Raw genomic sequence first — 19,268 nt, forward strand, 5'->3', positions numbered from 1 at the left:
TAATAATTTCAGCAGTAAGGAATGTTTTTTATAGCCTGGTGCTGATATTTCTCAAGAGAAATGAATGTTACCGCCTGCACTGTAAAAAGAAATAATACATTTGATTTATCGGCCGTAATGAGCCGTACGCTGTTCGGTTCTCCTCGTGTGGTTCCTCATTAGCACTGTAAACATCCACGCCGTGGACCGGTACCTAACGTTCCTGAAAACGTCGAGCTTAAAAGTGCGTTCGCCCCGGAACACTGCTCGGGAAATCGGAAGTCTGCTGATGCATCGACGGTCCGTAAAAACGTCAGGGGAGATTTAACGTCGCCCCTAAATCTCTCACTGTGAGTTCACTGTGCTCTCGTTGTGATCTTTGCAGCAAGGAGAGAATCAACAGTCCAGAATTTCATTACTTCCTTTTTTGTGGTTTTTAATTCAGGTCATAATAACAGAAACACCTTCAGACTGTCTGACTACCGCAAGACAAACGGTCGAACGACCTGAATTAAAAACAGTAATTATTATTATTATTATTATTATCAGTTCTTCACAAAAGCGCTTCAGAAAGTGGAATTATTTTCTCCTTGTTTATTCTTTATACTGAATAAACGTTCTTTAAACGCTCCTGAAACACTGGATGTAAATATGGAGCAAGACGTTTCGCTCGGCGGGGTTTAGGGTGAAAGTCGTGGGCCGGATAACGGACGTTGTTTCACCGCTGATCGGGTTTACCGGTCCTTAATGAAGTCCGTAAATCCTGATCCCATCAGGGCCACTTTTACGTCCGTGCCGGGGGTCCATCACGGTTTGGTGACCGCCCTGCTGAGTCGGCTCGTTAGTTAACGAGCGGCTTTAACGAGCTCTAACGAGCAGAAGAATCACTGAGAGAAGGAACGCCGGGCTCCGTGCAGTTCAGGAGTCCAGGATTGGCTGCTTTACACCCACAGAAAACCCCGAGCGATCGTTTAGGAAGGAAACGGTTCCTCCTAAAAACCTCCTACAGTGATTCTGAAGCTCGTCCAACACGCATGTAAATATTTATGTTTATTTATTAATAATCCTGTAGGGACGAGAACGGGAGCCGAGTGTGAAAATCATCACGCTAAGCTTTACTTTCACTGCATCATAAATAATAAAAACCTGTCAGGAAACTGGTCTGGGGCAACTGAGAGTTAAGGGCCTTGCTCAAGGGCCCAACAGCAGCAACCTGGCAGTAGTGGGGCTTGAATTAGCGACCTTCTGATTACTAGTCCAGTACCTTAACCACTGAGCGAACACTGCACAAGAATCATAATAAATAAAGAATAGATTTGATTGATCTACTGGGCTGCAACTAATGCTTTTTAATAATTGATTAATCTGTAGGTGGCACGGTGGGTAGCACTGTCGCCTCACAGCAAGAAGGTCCTGGGTTCGATTTCCAGATGGTGTGCTCCAGGTTCTTTCTGTGTTGATTTGCATGTTCTTCCTTTGCATGGGTTCCCTTACCACAGTACAAAGACCTTTAGTCAGGCCAGCTGGATTGTGTGTGTCTGTGTGTGTTTGTGTGTGTGTGTGTGTGTGCCCTGTGATGGAGTGGCGACCAATCCAGGGTGTTTCGCCTTTCGTCCATTGAATCAGACCCACCGCGACCCTGACCAGAATGAAGTGGGGGTAAAACAGACAGTGAATTAATGATTAGAATCTGTCCACACACACACACACACGCACGCACACACACACACACACACACACACACACACACACACACACACTACAGTACAAGAAACACTTTCTGAGTGTCTACATACTTATGATTGTGTCTGTATTACATACCCAGGACCTTGTGAATAACTTGTTTTAATCTGATTCCTCTCTGCACAACACGTGCTTCCTCCTCAGTCGTTCGGTCTAAACGACTCTTGCTAGCATTATCATTAAAATCCGCCAGATCACATTTAGCATGACGTTACGCAGAGAAGCCGTGGGTGTCCTGCATCACATCCCAGTATGCAGGTTTTCTTCTGTAGCATCTGTACTGGTACAGAGTAGATTTCCAGTAGTGCGGTGGTGGTAGCATTCCAGTAGCTGATCGATGCTTTTTGCATACAACCAAACATCTGCAACAGCAGCACAAATCCCCACAGTTCCACCATCATGTTAGTACTCTTTACTTCCGTTGCACAACTTTCATCGTTGATGACGCATCCTCGGCTCCCAAAAACTGGTGCAAACGTGGCCGGTTCTCTAAAAAGCACCAAGGTTCTAACAAGCCTGAACGGAACCGGTTCAAGAACCAGAACCAGAGTTCTTCACAAGATGAAGGGAACAGCGAGGGTTCCAGCGAGGGTTCCAGCGAGGGTTCCATCTCGACCCCCTTCGCCAGGTTGTTTGGCGGCGCTTGTTTTCCTGCATGAATTGTCTGTTTGGCGGCTTCGTCTTGTGTGCAAGTGTGGAATTTTGCTTTCTCAAGGGGCGAAATTCATCTCCATCATCCCAACCACCTCTCTCTCTCTCTCTCTCTCTCTCTCTCTCTCTCTCTCTCTCTCTCTCTCTGTGTCTCTCTCTCTCCTCTCTGTCTCTCTCTCTGTCTCTCTCTCTCTCTCTGTGTCTCTTTCTCTCTCAGATTTCTGATGAGGAGCAGAATTGAATTTCATTACTCACATCGGGCCTGATTTGAGAATTGTGCTCTCTCTCTCTCTGTCTCTCTGTCTCTCTCTCGTCTCCCTCCTCCTCTTGCTCCATCTCCGGCTCCCCGTCTCCATGCACCACCGCTCCTCCCTCCATCTCGTGCAGCAGCAACCCCTCCCTCTCCATCTTCCCTTCCTTCCTTTCCTCCCTCAATCGCTCGGCCGCTGTGCTCCGTACGGCATGCGTCTCTGGCACGGCCGGCCGCTCCGCTCCCGTTTACATGGCCGCCCGTACCCGGGGCAGGACCGCGCGTACCCGGACCGGCATAGCTCCGTCCTTTAGCCAGGGCTCGGCTCACGTACACGTACAGGAATTGTTTATCCTTCTGCTTCTGCTTCTCCTCCCGCTGGCTGGCGGTGTGGCCTGGCTCGGATCTGCGTATCGCCTTGGCGGGATGGACCTGCTAAAATTAGACCTCAGCGCCTGACGTTACTGGTAAGGCTGCGGTCAGACGCGTCCAAAACCAAGGTGCTTTTGCAGAGGAATAGAACAGGATTACTGTCAGTGTGTGTGTGTGTGTGTGTGTGTGTGTGTGTGTGTGTGTGTGTGTGTGTGTGTGTGGAACATGCTGAATAATGCTGCTGTGTTCACTCCTGCACCCGACATTCACTTCACATCATTATTCATGTACTAAATAAACGGACGCAGTATAAGATCCCCGGCACTCCTCGCTCTCCTCGGCTCGGCACTTACCGGACCGGGATGATGTTCACTCGTGTGTGTGTGTGTGTGTGTGTGTGTGTGCACGGTGGTGGTGGTGTTGCTGTTTATAGCTGCAGGAGAGAGAGATTTGTTTCGTTAGCAGCGGGTGGGAACGCTGCAAACAGTCCGCGAGTCCTGATCAGGGTTTTATTTACGGCTACATCCTGGTACCGCCGGGGTCGTTTCAACTTTCTGATATTTAATCTGAGCGAATCGGAGCAGGAAGCGCTTCCTCAGCTGGTCAGGTGATCATAACGAGGGTTTAGTAACAGCTTAAGAATTAGGAATAATAATTATGGTTTCTGATAAACAGTCGGCGTGACGCCTCCCTCCCTCCTTCCTACTTCTGCACCAGAAACATCTACAAATCGTTTCATACCAACATAAAGACCAACGTTCATTCATGAATGTATGGTGCCTGGTACAGCGCCGTGCCATAAACGGTTTACCTCCCTTAGTGAGAATGTGGCAATCCAGCGTGTAAGGCAGGGGTGGCACACGGGTGGTACAGCGCTCAGAACTTCAGGCACCGAGCTTGGCAAGCATCACCACATAATAAATGCAAATGTGCGTGTAAGCTGGCATCGAGGAGGACCGCCGAAGACGGAGAGACGCACGGCGAGAGCGTACCCGCCAATCTTGTGTGTGTGTGTGTGTTTGTGTGTGTTGGGCGGGACGGGGAGGGGGGGGATGTTTGGTTTGGGATCAGAGCCGTCGCGGTGCCAATTCACACCGGTATAACAATTCTTACAATCAGTCGATCCACAACTAGGACAGAATCGATACGCTGGATGTGTTCAGAGATCTGGTGATTATGTTAACGTAGTTCTGCCCCCCCCTCGTCACCACCAGTGTGTGTGTGTGTGTGTGTGTGTGTGTGTGTGTGTGTGTGTGTGCTAATAGCTGTTATGATAATTCCGCAGCGTGATCAGGAATCAGAAGTGACGCACCGATCGAGATGAATCCCGCCAGATAATAATTCAGATCCCTGATAATCAATCCCAGTCCGAATTCCTCCCCACTCATCAGCGCCTCTCATACGAGGGTGCCTGACCAGGCTGAGGTGGGACCTGCAGGGACAAATCAAGGTAGCAGGGTGTCGTGGGGGGGGATGGGTGTACAAGCCACCTATCATCATAACGTCTGTTTTTATCCCACCCTGATTCCTAAACCTGCTGGAACCGCGTCACAGGCGCCGCACGCTGATAATCCGGCCGCCCGCTTGTTTACAGAAGGTCACAGAGTCACTCGGCCATGCCGGAGCACCATGTTACGATTTAATCACCACGCCATCATGTAAAAAATTAGAGGGACACAGGGAGCGGGCAGGGAGACGGGCAGAGAGACGGGCAGGGAGACAGGCAGGGAGACAGGCAGAGAGACGGGCAGGGAGACAGGCAGAGAGACGGGCAGGGAGACAGGCAGAGAGACGGCAGGGAGACAGGCAGAGAGACGGGGAGAGAGATGAACAGGGAGACAGGCAAGGAGATTATTATTAGTAGGAGTAAGATTGTCTTGGTTAAAGAAGGGCTATACTGTTTTAGAAATCAGTAAAAGTGTAACATGCTGACCTGCCATGCACACACTGGTCAGCAGGCATGTGTGTGTGTGTGTGTGTGTGTGTGTGTGTGTGTGTGTGCATTCCCTGCTCCTCATTAAACATTACTGATGTGAAAACCTTCCACGACCCCCTGATGTTTACTCTCCTTCACTACCTCCTTTGGTTCCTGTCTGGTTCCTCTGGTGAGAGTTTTGGTTCTAACTTGCCGGTGGACTGAGTAGCTGGCGCAGTTACACCCAGGAGCTCTGTTGTGACTTTCCGAATCGTTCCCTTCGTTATCTTTGCGTGGGGGTGTAGTGTTCCTCTTTCGTAATGCAGTCACTCCTATTTTCTCAGGTGGGGGGTACAGCTGGCACAGGGTGCTCACCACCCCAGGTCAGGAATATAAAGAAGCTAAACTATACAAACCATCCATCCATCATCCATCCATCATGCTTCATCCATCCATCCATCCATCCTTCATCCATCCATCATCCATCAATCCTTCATCCATCCATCCATCATCCATCCATCCATCCATCCATCCATCATCCATCCATCCATCATCCATCCATCCATCCATCCATCATCCATCATCCTTCATCCTTCATCCATCCATCATCCATCATCCATCCATCATCCTTCATCCATCCATCATCCATCCATCCTTCATCCATCCATCATCCATCAATCCTTCATCCATCCATCCATCATCCATCCATCCATCCATCCATCATCCATCATCCTTCATCCTTCATCCATCCATCATCCATCATCCATCCATCATCCTTCATCCATCCATCATCCATCCATCCTTCATCCATCCATCATCCATCAATCCTTCATCCATCCATCCATCCTTCATCCATCCATCCATCATCCATCCATCATCCATCATCCATCCATCCATCCATCCATCCATCATCCATCCATCCATCCATCATCCATCATCCATCATCCATCATCCATCCATCCATCATCCATCCATCATCCATCTAATATCCATCCATCATCCATCATCCATCATCCATCCATCATCCATCTATCATCCATCCATCCATCCATCCATCATCCTTCATCCATCCATCCATCATCCATCCATCCATCCATCATCCATCCATCATCCATCCATCCATCCATTCATCATCCTTCATCCATCCATCCATCATCCATCCATCATCCTTCCATCCATCATCCATCCATCATCCATCCATCCATCCATCATCCATCCATCCATCCATCCATCCATCCATCATCCTTCATCCATCCATCTATCATCCATCCATCATCCTTCATCCATCCATCCATCATCCATCCATCCATCCATCATCCATCCATCCATCCATCCATCATCCTTCATCCATCCATCCATCCATCCATCATCCATCCATCATCCATCATCCATCCATCATCCATCCATCCATCCATCCATCATCCTTCATCCATCCATCCATCATCCATCCATCATCCATCCATCCATCCATCCATCCATCATCCTTCATCCATCCATCCTTCATCCATCCATCCATCATCCATCCATCATCCATCCATCCATCATCCATCCATCCATCCATCCATCATCCTTCATCCTTCCATCCATCATCCATCCATCCATCCATCATCCATCCATCCATCCATCCATCCATCATCCTTCATCCATCCATCCATCATCCTTCATCCATCCATCCATCCATCATCCTTCATCCATCCATCCATCATCCATCCATCATCCATCATCCATCCATCCATCATTCATCCTTCATCCATCCATCCATCCATCCATCCATCCATCATCCATCCATCCATCCATCATCCATCCATCATCCATCCATCCATCATCCATCCATCATCCTTCATCCATCCATCCATCATCCATCCATCATCCATCATCCATCCATCCATCATTCATCCTTCATCCATCCATCCATCCATCCATCCATCCATCATCCATCCATCCATCATCCTTCATCCATCCATCCATCATCCATCCATCCATCCATCCATCCATCCATCATCCTTCATCCTTCCATCCATCATCCATCCATCATCCATCCATCCATCCATCATCCATCCATCCATCCATCCATCCATCCATCCATCATCCTTCATCCATCCATCCATCATCCATCCATCATCCTTCATCCATCCATCCATCATCCATCCATCATCCATCCATCATCCATCATCCATCCATCCATCATTCATCCTTCATCCATCCATCCATCCATCCATCCATCATCCTTCATCCATCCATCCATCATCCATCCATCATCCTTCATCCATCCATCCATCATCCATCCATCATCCTTCATCCATCCATCCATCATCCATCCATCATCCATCATCCATCCATCCATCATTCATCCTTCATCCATCCATCCATCCATCATCCATCCATCCATCATCCATCATTCATCCTTCATCCATCCATCCATCATCCATCCATCCATCCATCCATCCATCCATCCATCATCCTTCATCCATCCATCCATCATCCATCCATCATCCTTCATCCATCCATCCATCCATCATCCATCCATCATCCATCCATCATCCATCATCCATCCATCCATCATTCATCCTTCATCCATCCATCCATCCATCCATCCATCCATCATCCATCATTCATCCTTCATCCATCCATCCATCATCCATCCATCCATCATCCATCATTCATCCTTCATCCATCCATCCATCCATCATCCATCCATCCATCATTCATCCTTCATCCATCCATCCATCCATCATCCATCCATCCATCATCCATCATTCATCCTTCATCCATCCATCCATCCATCATCCATCCATCCATCCATCCATCATTCATCCTTCATCCATCCATCCATCCATCCATCCATCCATCCATCCATCCATCCATCATCCATCCATCCATTATCTGCTTCTAAATCTGCACACGGACCCTAAAATAACACGCCCTGCTCCGGGGGGGGGGGGGGGGGGGGGGTGATCGTGTTCCCCGGGCCGCGGTTAATGGGTGCGTTTGTTTCCACGTGTGTAAGGAGAGACGGATCATCGATCTCGTGGTTTCTGTAATAAAATAATCCGACTGAAATGGAACGCTGGTGGCAGGAACGACGCCGGGACGATTCAGGACGCCCGAGCGCGATTAGCTCCCGTTAGCTCACGCTAGCTCCTGGCTAATTTCGTGAGATAAGATCCTTTATAATGGAAACCTTGACAAAGAAGCGTCGGGCAGCGCGGCGAGAGCCAGATTGCTTTTGGGATTACGTGGGTCCTACATTCTCTGTCCGTTCCTCCTCTCCTTTTTTCAATTAACACCAAAACAAAGAGGCCAGTGTGTACGGCGGGGGGAGAGGTCGGAGTAATTACCGGCTTAGTCCCACCGCTAGCCGTGAATTTCAAGTGAATCTGGAGGAGCTTTAATGAGGAACCAGGAACGGGTTTATGGGAGTTTTATTAACCACCGTCAGACCGTCGAGCTTCGGTCCGGCGCCGAGCCGCTTCCAATTAGATTCCTCACTGCGACAGGAAGTTTGACGAGCGACGACGGCGGGTGCTAATTCAGCACCTCAGCACTAACGTCTTTATTACGGCGGCCCGTCCGCGAGCTCGTCCGGTGATTTTAACGTCTGTGGGACGTGGTTCGGTCAGCGCAGACACTCGGGCGTCGGTTTAATCTGAACCTGTGGTCTGATGCTACACGGAATAGACGTTCAGTCCGAGTGTATTAATAGCACGCAAAACTAATTACATTTAGCGCTAGCTGCGGCGCCTGATTCGCTTTATTTATGAGCGCGTTAGGCGTCCGAGCGCGGCGAAATAAATCAGCGTTTTTGCTGCCGTTTCCTCGTCCTGTCTCGCGGATTAGTAAACACGAATTTATGTGGCAAAGAGTTCGACCGACCGTCTTATTTAAATCTGCACGTATTACAATAAAGTCTGGAGCTTTTTTGCTGCAATAACAGTCTCCGCTCTTCTGTTCAGCTCCAAATCATTGGTAAGATGGGGCAGTGATGTCACGGTTGGTATTCAGTTCATCTCATAGATGTTGAACGGGATTCAGGTTGGGGCTTTGAACAAGCAGGAGTTTGTTCCTGTGGCCTTTGTCTGGGACGCTACGGTGGCTCGGTGGGTAGCACTGTCCCTTCACAGCAAAAAGGTCCTGGGTTTGATTCCCAGCTGGAGTGGTCCAGGTCCTTTCTGTGTGTAGTTTGCATGTTCTCCCCGTGTCTGTGTGGGTTTCCTCCGGGAGCTCCGGTTTCCTCCCACAGTACAAAGAGATATAAAAATTAGACCGATGACCCGTCCGGGTGTTTCCCAGCTTTCGCCTGGTGAACTGGACCCACTGTGACCCTGAACAGGATAAGTAAAGAGTGAATGATATTTCCACCGTGTGAGGTCTGACATTCCCGGTGCTCTAAACCTCTGATCTGTTACTACAGTAGAAACAGAAGTCAGATCTGACGGCTGAAGGAAACAGAATAAAGTCCTGAGCGCTGCACCCTTATTTTCGGGACCGGGTTCCTGTACGCCTCTGTGGGTGGTGTGAGGAGGGAGAAAAATGAATGAAAAGGGGAGCGATTATTGATCGGGCCCCTATCGTCCCTGATGAAGTGCTGTAGTAAATACAGATAAAGACGTCTGCTTATGTTGTAATGGACGGCACTTCCTGGATTTGCCGTTCTTAACCAGGCCGGGTTTATCGCTTTCATTCTGAACGTCTCCTCCCGCGTAAATCCTTCTGATTAACGTAACGACTTCATCATCAGCCTAACGATTTCTGCAGCTCTAATTACTGTCCGTGTGTTAAGCGTCTGAGCGTTTCCGTCACTTCAGACAGCGTGTGTGTGAGGACAGTGAGCAGAAACAGCCACGAACGTTCACGTAAACAAAAAAATCCTGAATCAAACCCATCACACCAATCACATCCCAGCTAAATCTTATAAATCTGTCTGGATTTTAACCCCCTGATCAGGTTTTCGAGCCTGATTTCTAAACAAAACAGCTTCTGCAGTTTGTAGCCTCACCAACGCTCTCATTTCATTTCGACATGAATCAGAACCCTGACCGTAATTTAGGAGCAAAAAAGAATAAAGCAGCGTTTTTCACAAACAGACCAAAAAACACAAACAAGAAGAGATACTGAGGGGAGGAATTAAGAACTGATCCCAAAATCATCACCAAACAGCAAATAACTCATCAAAATCAGAATTAGAATCAGAATCAGAATCAGAATCAGAATCAATATTAGAATCAGAATCATTTGGATAATTTTCATGTTTAGTCTGGACCAAGGGAATCGAACTTCAAGTATAAACACGACCAGATTTAAATAGCTGGATCTGTCATTGTGAAGTGGAATTAATACAGGAACTGTGGGAACCTCGTGGGTGGAGCTTTGGGTCTTTTTGTCACTGTCGGAACCCTGGACCTCATGTTTAGCGTTAGGACCTGCACTCTTCTCCTCAGTGCTGGACCCCCCTGACTTCACCTTCACTGCTCGGACCCACAGCGTCTAATTTAAAAAGTGCTGACGCTACATCCCTGCACTACATTTATTACGGAAAATCTACAAAATGTGCCCTTATTAAAAGTAAATAATGAGCTTTAAAACGTGCAAATAAAATTTTATTCAGAGCTGCGGCGTCTACGAAGCCGTGAGAAGTGAACGAGGTTCACGGGGGGTCGCCAGCGTTTAATATTCAGTAAAACTTACCAGGCGCGAGTCTTCAGCTGGATAAGGCAAGCAGTTAGCAAACAGTCGCGGTGGTGTAAAAATCTGCCAGGGCGCGGCGTTTATTAGCCCCGCGACGTGTGGAGAGCCGACAGAGACGAGGGAGGATGTTACGAGTGAAGGTTAATGGAAGGAGGGGAAAAGTTATACTTCCCTTTGGGCCAGTACAGACCATTAGAGCCCATTACATTAACATATTCCACTCTGGATCCTCCACACACTTTACATGCTCTTATTTTGTGTTGAGAGCAGCGCAGAACCCAACCAGTGCTGACTCCTGTGTTCCTCAACCAGTCCTCAACCAGTCCCCCCCCCCCCCAAGTGATGTTAGAACATCAGGAGATCCTAAAGAAATCGTGCTGCTCAGATCTTCTGCTCCAGCGTCATCAGCTGAGTTTGGAACAGGGGCATCGTAGTGGAATGAAAAGTGGGACTGAGTTACCAGGGCCCCAAGTCGGGGGAGGGCCCTTGAGGAGTCTAGAAGGAGTCTGGACTGGGGTGAGGAGGGCCCATGGGCACTGCTTGTGCATAGGGCCCAGAATTTGGAGCTACGCCCCTGCGTAGGAACATCACCATATACAGTCCATAATATTATTGAATGATTAATAGAATCTGGAACACCAGCACTGAGGCTCTGACCGTCCCTCCCGACACGCTTCTGTAATGAATAAAACCACATGGACTGGAGAGTACAGCCGTACCCTGAAACTGGACGTCAGTCGGCTCTGGGAGTGGTGTTGAGTTTTAAAGACGTTGAGTTTCGAGGTATTTTTTCCCATAAGAATGTACAGTGTATCACAAAAGCGAGTACACCCCTCACATTTCTGCAAATATTTCATTATATCTTTTCATGGGACAACACTATAGACATGAAACTTGGATATAACTTAGAGTAGTCAGTGTACAGCTTGTATAGCAGTGTAGATTTACTGTCTTCTGAAAATAACTCAACACACAGCCATTAATGTCTAAATAGCTGGCAACATAAGTGAGTACACCCCACAGTGAACATGTCCAAATTGTGCCCAAATGTGTCGTTGTCCCTCCCTGGTGTCATGTATCAAGGTCCCAGGTGTAAATAGGGAGCAGGGCTGTTAAATTTGGTGTTTTGGGTACAATTCTCTCATACTGGCCACTGGATATTCAACATGGCACCTCATGGCAAAGAACTCTCTGAGGATGTGAGAAATAGAATTGTTGCTCTCCACAAAGATGGCCTGGGCTATAAGAAGATTGCTAACACCCTGAAACTGAGCTACAGCATGGTGGCCAAGGTCATACAGCGGTTTTCCAGGACAGGTTCCACTCGGAACAGGCTTCGCCAGGGTCGACCAAAGAAGTTGAGTCCACGTGTTCGGCGTCATATCCAGAGGTTGGCTTTAAAAAATAGACACATGAGTGCTGCCAGCATTGCTGCAGAGGTTGAAGACGTGGGAGGTCAGCCTGTCAGTGCTCAGACCATACGCCGCACACTGCATCAACTCTGTCTGCATGGTCGTCATCCCAGAAGGAAGCTGACGCACAAGAAAGCCAGCAAACAGTTTGCTGAAAACAAGCAGTCCAAGAACATGGATTACTGGAATGCCCTTTGGTCTGACGAGACCAAGATAAACTTGTTTGGCTCAGATGGTGTCCAGCATGTGTTGCGGCGCCCTGGTGAGAAGTATCAAGACAACTGTATCTTGCCTACAGTCAAGCATGGTGGTGGTAGCATCATGGTCTTGGGCTGCATGAGTGTTGCTGGCACTGGGGAGCTGCAGTTCATTGAGGGAAACATGAATTCCAACATGTACTGTGACATTCTGAAACAGAGCATGATCCCCTCCCTTCGAAAACTGGGCCTCATGGCAGTTTTCCAACAGGATAACGACCCCAAACACAACCTCCAAGATGACAACTGCCTTGCTGAGGAAGCTGAAGGTAAAGGTGATGGACTAAACTCAATTGAGCACCTGTGGCGCATCCTCAAGTGGAAGTTGAAGGAGTTCAAGGTGTCTAACATCCACCAGCTCCGTGATGTCATCATGGAAGAGTGGAAGAGGATTCCAGTAGCAACCTGTGCAGCTCTGGTGAATTCCATGCCCAGGAGGGTTAAGGCAGTGCTGGATAATAATGGTGGTCACACAAAATATTGACACTTTGGGCACAATTTGGACATGTTCACTGTGGGGTGTACTCACTTATGTTGCCAGCTATTTAGACATTAATGGCTGTGTGTTGAGTTATTTTCAGAAGACAGTAAATCTACACTGCTATACAAGCTGTACACTGACTACTCTAAGTTATATCCAAGTTTCATGTCTATAGTGTTGTCCCATGAAAAGATATAATGAAATATTTGCAGAAATGTGAGGGGTGTACTCACTTTTGTGATACACTGTATGAGAAACCTGTTAATGCGTCCATGGTCCCGTGTAAAATAATGAGGTTGTTTTTGATACTTAAACACTGAAAATAACACAAATATAATATAAACACACTCAAATACAATTAAAATCAATATTAAAAATCAATAAAAATACAATAAAAGCTGCACTTTAGTTTTACTTCTTTATTGTTTCCTTACGTGGTTGATCCTGGAACAACGTATTCCTTAGTGAGATGAGTAACACTAACACCGCTCTCATATTTCACCATTATCTCCGTCTTTACTTCCTCTTCTGCTCAGCACCATCACTCTTCACCTTCTCACGAGCCGTGATTAAGATTAAAAGCCGATAAATGCACAGAAACACGAGAAAAAGCTTCAGAAGAATCGTACTGGGACGTTCACTGGGCGAGAACCAGGACAGCCTGACTCAAAGCAGAAAAGCATGCTGTGACCTGATGAGCAGACCTTTCAGTTTTTGGAAATGATGGATGGCACATTCTCTGGGCCAAACGGGAGAAGGACGTTTAAAAGGTGGCGTGTGATGGAATGTGGGTGAAACTTTAAATGTCGTGTCTTTGTGAAGGATTTGCTGCTGATCGCTGCTGTCTGGTTTTCTTAGCTGTGTTTAATTAAAGTAAAATCATGGATTGAAGTCAGAACCCTTTGGTTTATATTTTATTGTAAGTTCTTCATACTTTCAGGTGGGCGTCAACATAATAAATGACCAGAGTTGAAACTCTGAGCTGCGTGACTCCCCGGGCACTGCCAACCGACGAAAAACACTAATAATGTTTACTGCCAACGTTCAGCTAATCAGGACTCCTGTTAATTATTATCCTGTTAATTATGTTTCCTGTCAGTTCAGAAAGCTCCAGATATTCCACACCACTTCAGAAACACTTACCACACCATCAGATCAACGTTTAATAGATCCCTCACCCTCACACACCATCAGATCAACGTCTAATAGATCCCTCACCCTCACACACCATCACATCAACGTCTAATAGATCCCTCACCCTCACACACACCATCAGATCCACATCTAATAGATCCCTCACCCTCACACACACCATCAGATCCACATCTAATAGATCCCTCACCCTCACACACACCATCAGATCCACATCTAATAGATCCCTCACCCTCACACGCACCATCAGATCCACATCTAATAGATCCCTCACCCTCACACACACCATCAGATCCACATCTAATAGATCCCTCACACGCACCATCAGATCCACATCTAATAGATCCCTCACCCTCACACGCACCATCAGATCCACATCTAATAGATCCCTCACCCTCACACACACCATCAGATCCACATCCAATAGATCCCTCACCCTCACACACACCATCAGATCCACATCTAATAGATCCCTCACCCTCACACACACCATCAGATCCACATCTAATAGATCCCTCACCCTCACACACACCATCAGATCCACATCTAATAGATCCCTCACCCTCACACGCACCATCAGATCCACATCTAATAGATCCCTCACCCTCACACGCACCATCAGATCCACATCTAATAGATCCCTCACACGCACCATCAGATCCACATCTAATAGATCCCTCACCCTCACACGCACCATCAGATCCACATCTAATAGATCCCTCACCCTCACACACACCATCAGATCCACATCTAATAGATCCCTCACCCTCACACACACCATCAGATCCACATCTAATAGATCCCTCACCCTCACACACACCATCAGATCCACATCTAATAGATCCCTCACCCTCACACACACCATCAGATCCACATCTAATAGATCCCTCACCCTCACACGCACCATCAGATCCACATCTAATAGATCCCTCACCCTCACACGCACCATCAGATCCACATCTAATAGATCCCTCACCCTCACACACACCATCAGATCCACATCTAATAAATCCCTCACCCTCACACTCACCATCAGATCCACATCTAATAGATCCCACGCCCTCACACACACCATCAGATCCACATCTAATAGATCCCTCACCCTCACACACACCATCAGATCCACATCTAATAGATCCCTCGCCCTCACACACACCATCAGATCCACATCTAATAGATCCCTCACCCTCACACACACCATCAGATCCACATCTAATAGATCCCTCACCCTCACACGCACCATCAGATCCACATCTAATAGATCCCTCACCCTCACACACACCATCAGATCCACATCTAATAGATCCCTCACCCTCACAGCTCGGACTATAAAGCGCTGCAGGGTAACTGGTGATCTGAGCTGGTCTGAAATATGGAGTCGTGTTTCTCTTATTGGAATGAGAATGTGGGTCAGATTTCTGCATCACTTCCTGTTCTGCTTCATTCAGGCCTTACAAGGTCAGAAGAGAAACGACAGCCGGCGCTGAAACCGAGGAGACTCGCCAAAACAGAGCGGGACCGAGCGGGGCCGAGCGGGGCGAGTTTATCCCTCTCAAGGTTATCACCGGGAGAACCGGGAGAGATGGAGGACGGGTTTCTGTTCCAGTTCCAGTCGCAGGCCTGGAGTTCTGTCTGATTGGCGCTGGAAATCGTGGGCGGCGTAATGTAGACGGATAAAAATCAATCCGCTGGTCGTTTATGTGGGAAATAACAGAGGCGGGCGTGTTCGGATGGCTGCGCCGGGCGGCTCCGGACTCAAACAGAGGAGTAACGTTGTGTGTTCAGCGCCCGAGCGGCTGCGTAAGTGAAAGCATCTCTCGCTTCCTCTGCTCTCGCAGCTCTCTCCACTTTAACAAATAAAAAAGCCGTTTCCTCCATCTGAGCTGTAATTGATTTATCGCTCTGGCTTGACTGATAGCGCTGGATGAAGCGAACTGAGGGGAAGCGGACACATCCCACACCTAACACACTTATGAACTTCCTGAGTGTTGTGATGCTGCGCTAATCTAACAGAAATCTATTTCTCGTTTAAACCGGCGGACGTGTCGAAGACGTTAAGTTTCCACCGCTCTCTCTGTCTGTCTCTCTCTCTCTCTCTCTGTCTCTCTCTCTTACTTTCATTACCTCTCTCTGTCTCTCTCTGTCTCTCACTCTCTCTCTCTGTCTGTCTGTCTGTGTCAATCTCGCAATCAACAGATAATTAAAGGCTTCAGCTCATGCGACGGCATCAACCTAATGATTCCATGTCAGCACGGCCGGTCAGTTCTGATTGACCTTGGCGGGTCGGTCGTGCTCCTCTGTGCCGGTTTCCTTCAGCTTCAGTCGTTAGATTTCCTATGACAGAGGAAGTGTTGGGTTCTGGAAATATAGGGCGATCCATCGGGGAGCGGAGCACGGCGGAGGAGAGTCTCACAGGGACGGCGTGTTTAAATAAATGTGAGCTGACCGGCGACGGCTCCTCTCTCGCCCGCAGCTACAGAGCGAGCATGAATGGTTATGACCTCGTACTGTGGACGGTAATATAATAGAAGGATCGTTTCTGTTTCTGAGGGAAGTCGTGCAGCTGAGACTCTGTTATAAAACCTCCACAGATTGGATGCTTTTTACACTTCCACCAACTACGTGCTTGCATACACGCAATCACACATCTGTACTTACCACTGCTGAGATGCACTTGCATTTGCATTTCGAGGTAAAGCACCTCTCTAGTTTTATTTCTACACATCTACTCTATTTCAGTCTCTCTAATGAACTCCTCTAGGCCAGGACGATGGAGGTCCAGTTGATTCTGGTTTCTGGTACTTTTAATGCAGTTTTTCCTGTCGCTGTTGCCCTTGGCTGCTCATCAGAAGGTTTTTGGTCCAGGACAACGTCCATTGTAAACAGTGCTGAGCTCTCCTTTAAATTCTATTCTAAACTTAACTATAATGATTGAAATTTCCTCTGTGGATTCAGAGGGCACAGTTGCAGCAGCAGTGTGGAACCCAGTCGGGCGTTTACTTCTCAGACACGGCCGATCGGTTCTGTCTGCGCTCGAGAATCTAACCTGAGGTTTTTTTTTCGATTTTAGAAGCCAAAGTGGCTAAAATGAATTTCACTAAACGCTTTTGTAGCTTCATTTGATGAGTGTTATTTATTTTTTAAATTATTAATAGGAATAATATAACAGGACCCAGAATACGTCTCGTCCTTGACGCGCTCTGGTGCAACCTGAACCTTCTCAATCGTATCTTCAGCCCTGAACCAGAGCTCAGCGCCGCCGAGAGCTGCTGGTGTTCTGCTTCATTCGTTATTCATGAATCTCTCTCAGACTCAGTATCACACCAAAAAATTGGTTTCTATCATTTCTCTTTACTTCAGAGATGCGTGTGAACGGTTTAAAGCCTCCGTCAGACGATCTCTCACCAGAACGAGCAGAGTTTTACTAATGGAGCAGGAGAAGAGCGTTTATTGTAAAACCTAATGGGTGTTTTTGACATTTAAAGGCCGTTTATTCCACTCAGCGTGATCTGTAACGTAGCAAACACAATCACAGACGATGAGAAATCGCTGGAGATTTTCCTGTTTTGTAATTATTTACCAGTGAGTCCCCCGCCCCCCCGCCGGTGCTGTCGACTATAGACCGGCGATGCACTTCATTTACTTCTTAAATACAGAGGAAACAAATGCATTAAGTCCGTCAGGCTCCAGCACAACACAGAACTAATTCTGTACTGAAGAACAACCAGACCTGAGAGTTCTGCACACATCAGGAATTCTGTGGTGACGGGGACGTCTGAAAATAAATCACATCTATAATTACTCTCATACTGTAGAGCCGAGCCACAGAGAAAAATAATAATAATTAAATAACGGAGAGTCACGCGCTGATCTCAACGTTCCTCCACTTCTGTACAGGCGCCTCGGGCTACTAACCAGGGTCCTAACACAGCGCCAAAGACCCCACCCACTTTTTAGTCCCGTCTTTTCCCACCCAGCAGACTAGTGGCTACATTTTATCTGTTGCACTGTTTGCACTGGCGATTGTGCCCACTAGGGGGTGCCCAGCCGACTCGGAGAGATCAGAGTTCCACTGTGGGATAAACTAGGGCCGGAACGTTCCGTCTGTGTTCTCTGTTATAAATGATAATAAAAGTGAATGATTTAGATCAGACCTCAGTATTAAGAGCTGTTGGTGATTGAAATATTTTGGGATTGTTTACTGATCTTTACGTTGATTTATAGTCGCTACTCTGCAGTTTGAGAGCTTCTGGGAAAACGATTTAATCTTTTAATTGGATAATAAATCTAAGACTTTAAGTAATAGAATTTCAGTTGACCAGGAAACCAAATGAGCATGAATACATTTACTCTGATACGATTTTGCCTAAAACCGTTCCTGAGATTATTGAGATGAATTCTAGATCATTTGGATGATTACAGCGCTCACGCTATAGAGAATAATTACTGCAGGGAAACATGGAGTCTTTAATTCAGTCAACGTTCGGTCTTTCTGTTCAGATTGGCCTCGTAATAAGTTGTAAATGAGAGAATTAGAGGCTGAGCAGCGGCAGGACTATTTTTTAATTCTGCTTTTATCAGGCGTAAATCAGGCGCATGTTTTGGTGCAAACCTAAGTGCTTAATTGCAGAGGGTTGGGATTTTGCGGCTGGTTTTAATTAGAGAGTTTTTGATTGCACTAGAGAGACGTCCCCTCTTGTTCTGGAGCGAGTTCACGCCGTTTATTTCTGCCTAAATTAATTTAAATGAACTAAATGTGGATTTATTTCCAGCTGGAGAGATAAAACGCTTTTTAGTTTGTTTGTCTCTTTGGAAACGATTTACAGCCGAACGAGTAAAAGAAACGAAACCATTCCAACCTCATGGCAGCAGTTCAGGAGAAGCTGTTTCCTCGTCTATAAAGACTCGGTCTGGTTTGATTGGTTTGGTGTGGAGGAACCCGTCCGATCCTCAACCTTCCTGAACACGGGACGAATTGTAATGCTGACTGTGAGCCAGGACTCATCAATCAACACCAGTGCCTGACCTTATGAGTACTCACACTTACTAAGTGTGCACAAATTCCCAAAGACACGTTCCAAATGCTTGTTTGAAACAAATTACTAACTCGAGCTCGTGGTCACGTGTCCACATACTTTTGGCCGTGTTCGTGTGGCGTGGCTCCCTGCAGTGATGTTTGAGTTATTTAGGATGGAGATCACAGTGACGATCACACAGCAGCTTAATCAAAATATCTCTGCTATATTTACGACGCTTGTGTCGGCATGGCGAGTTAGATGAGCGGTGGATACCAGCGCAGTAGGTCTGTTCCCTTACGACCTTCAACACCCCCCCACCGCACCACCACCACCACCACCACGCCTGCTACTCT

At 47.2% G+C, this 19,268-nt stretch overlaps 1 protein-coding gene across 4 annotated transcripts in view; it reads left to right on the forward strand.

Annotated features, from left to right (window-relative positions):
• The window catches only part of lingo1b (leucine rich repeat and Ig domain containing 1b), a 37,047-nt gene that overhangs the window by 8,359 nt on the left and 9,420 nt on the right, over positions 1 to 19,268 (forward strand). Inside the window, exon 1 of one of the 4 annotated variants that reach the window (XM_062989988.1) lies at positions 2,976 to 3,090. The exons of the other annotated variants lie outside the window; for them this stretch is intronic. The gene's annotated coding sequence lies outside the window, so the exon portion shown is untranslated. Of the gene's footprint in view, positions 1 to 2,975; positions 3,091 to 19,268 lie in introns of those variants that run through there. 4 annotated transcript variants of the gene reach the window in all.

This window comes from Trichomycterus rosablanca, chromosome 27 (assembly GCF_030014385.1).
Source record: "Trichomycterus rosablanca isolate fTriRos1 chromosome 27, fTriRos1.hap1, whole genome shotgun sequence".
Classification (NCBI taxonomy): domain Eukaryota; kingdom Metazoa; phylum Chordata; class Actinopteri; order Siluriformes; family Trichomycteridae; genus Trichomycterus; species Trichomycterus rosablanca.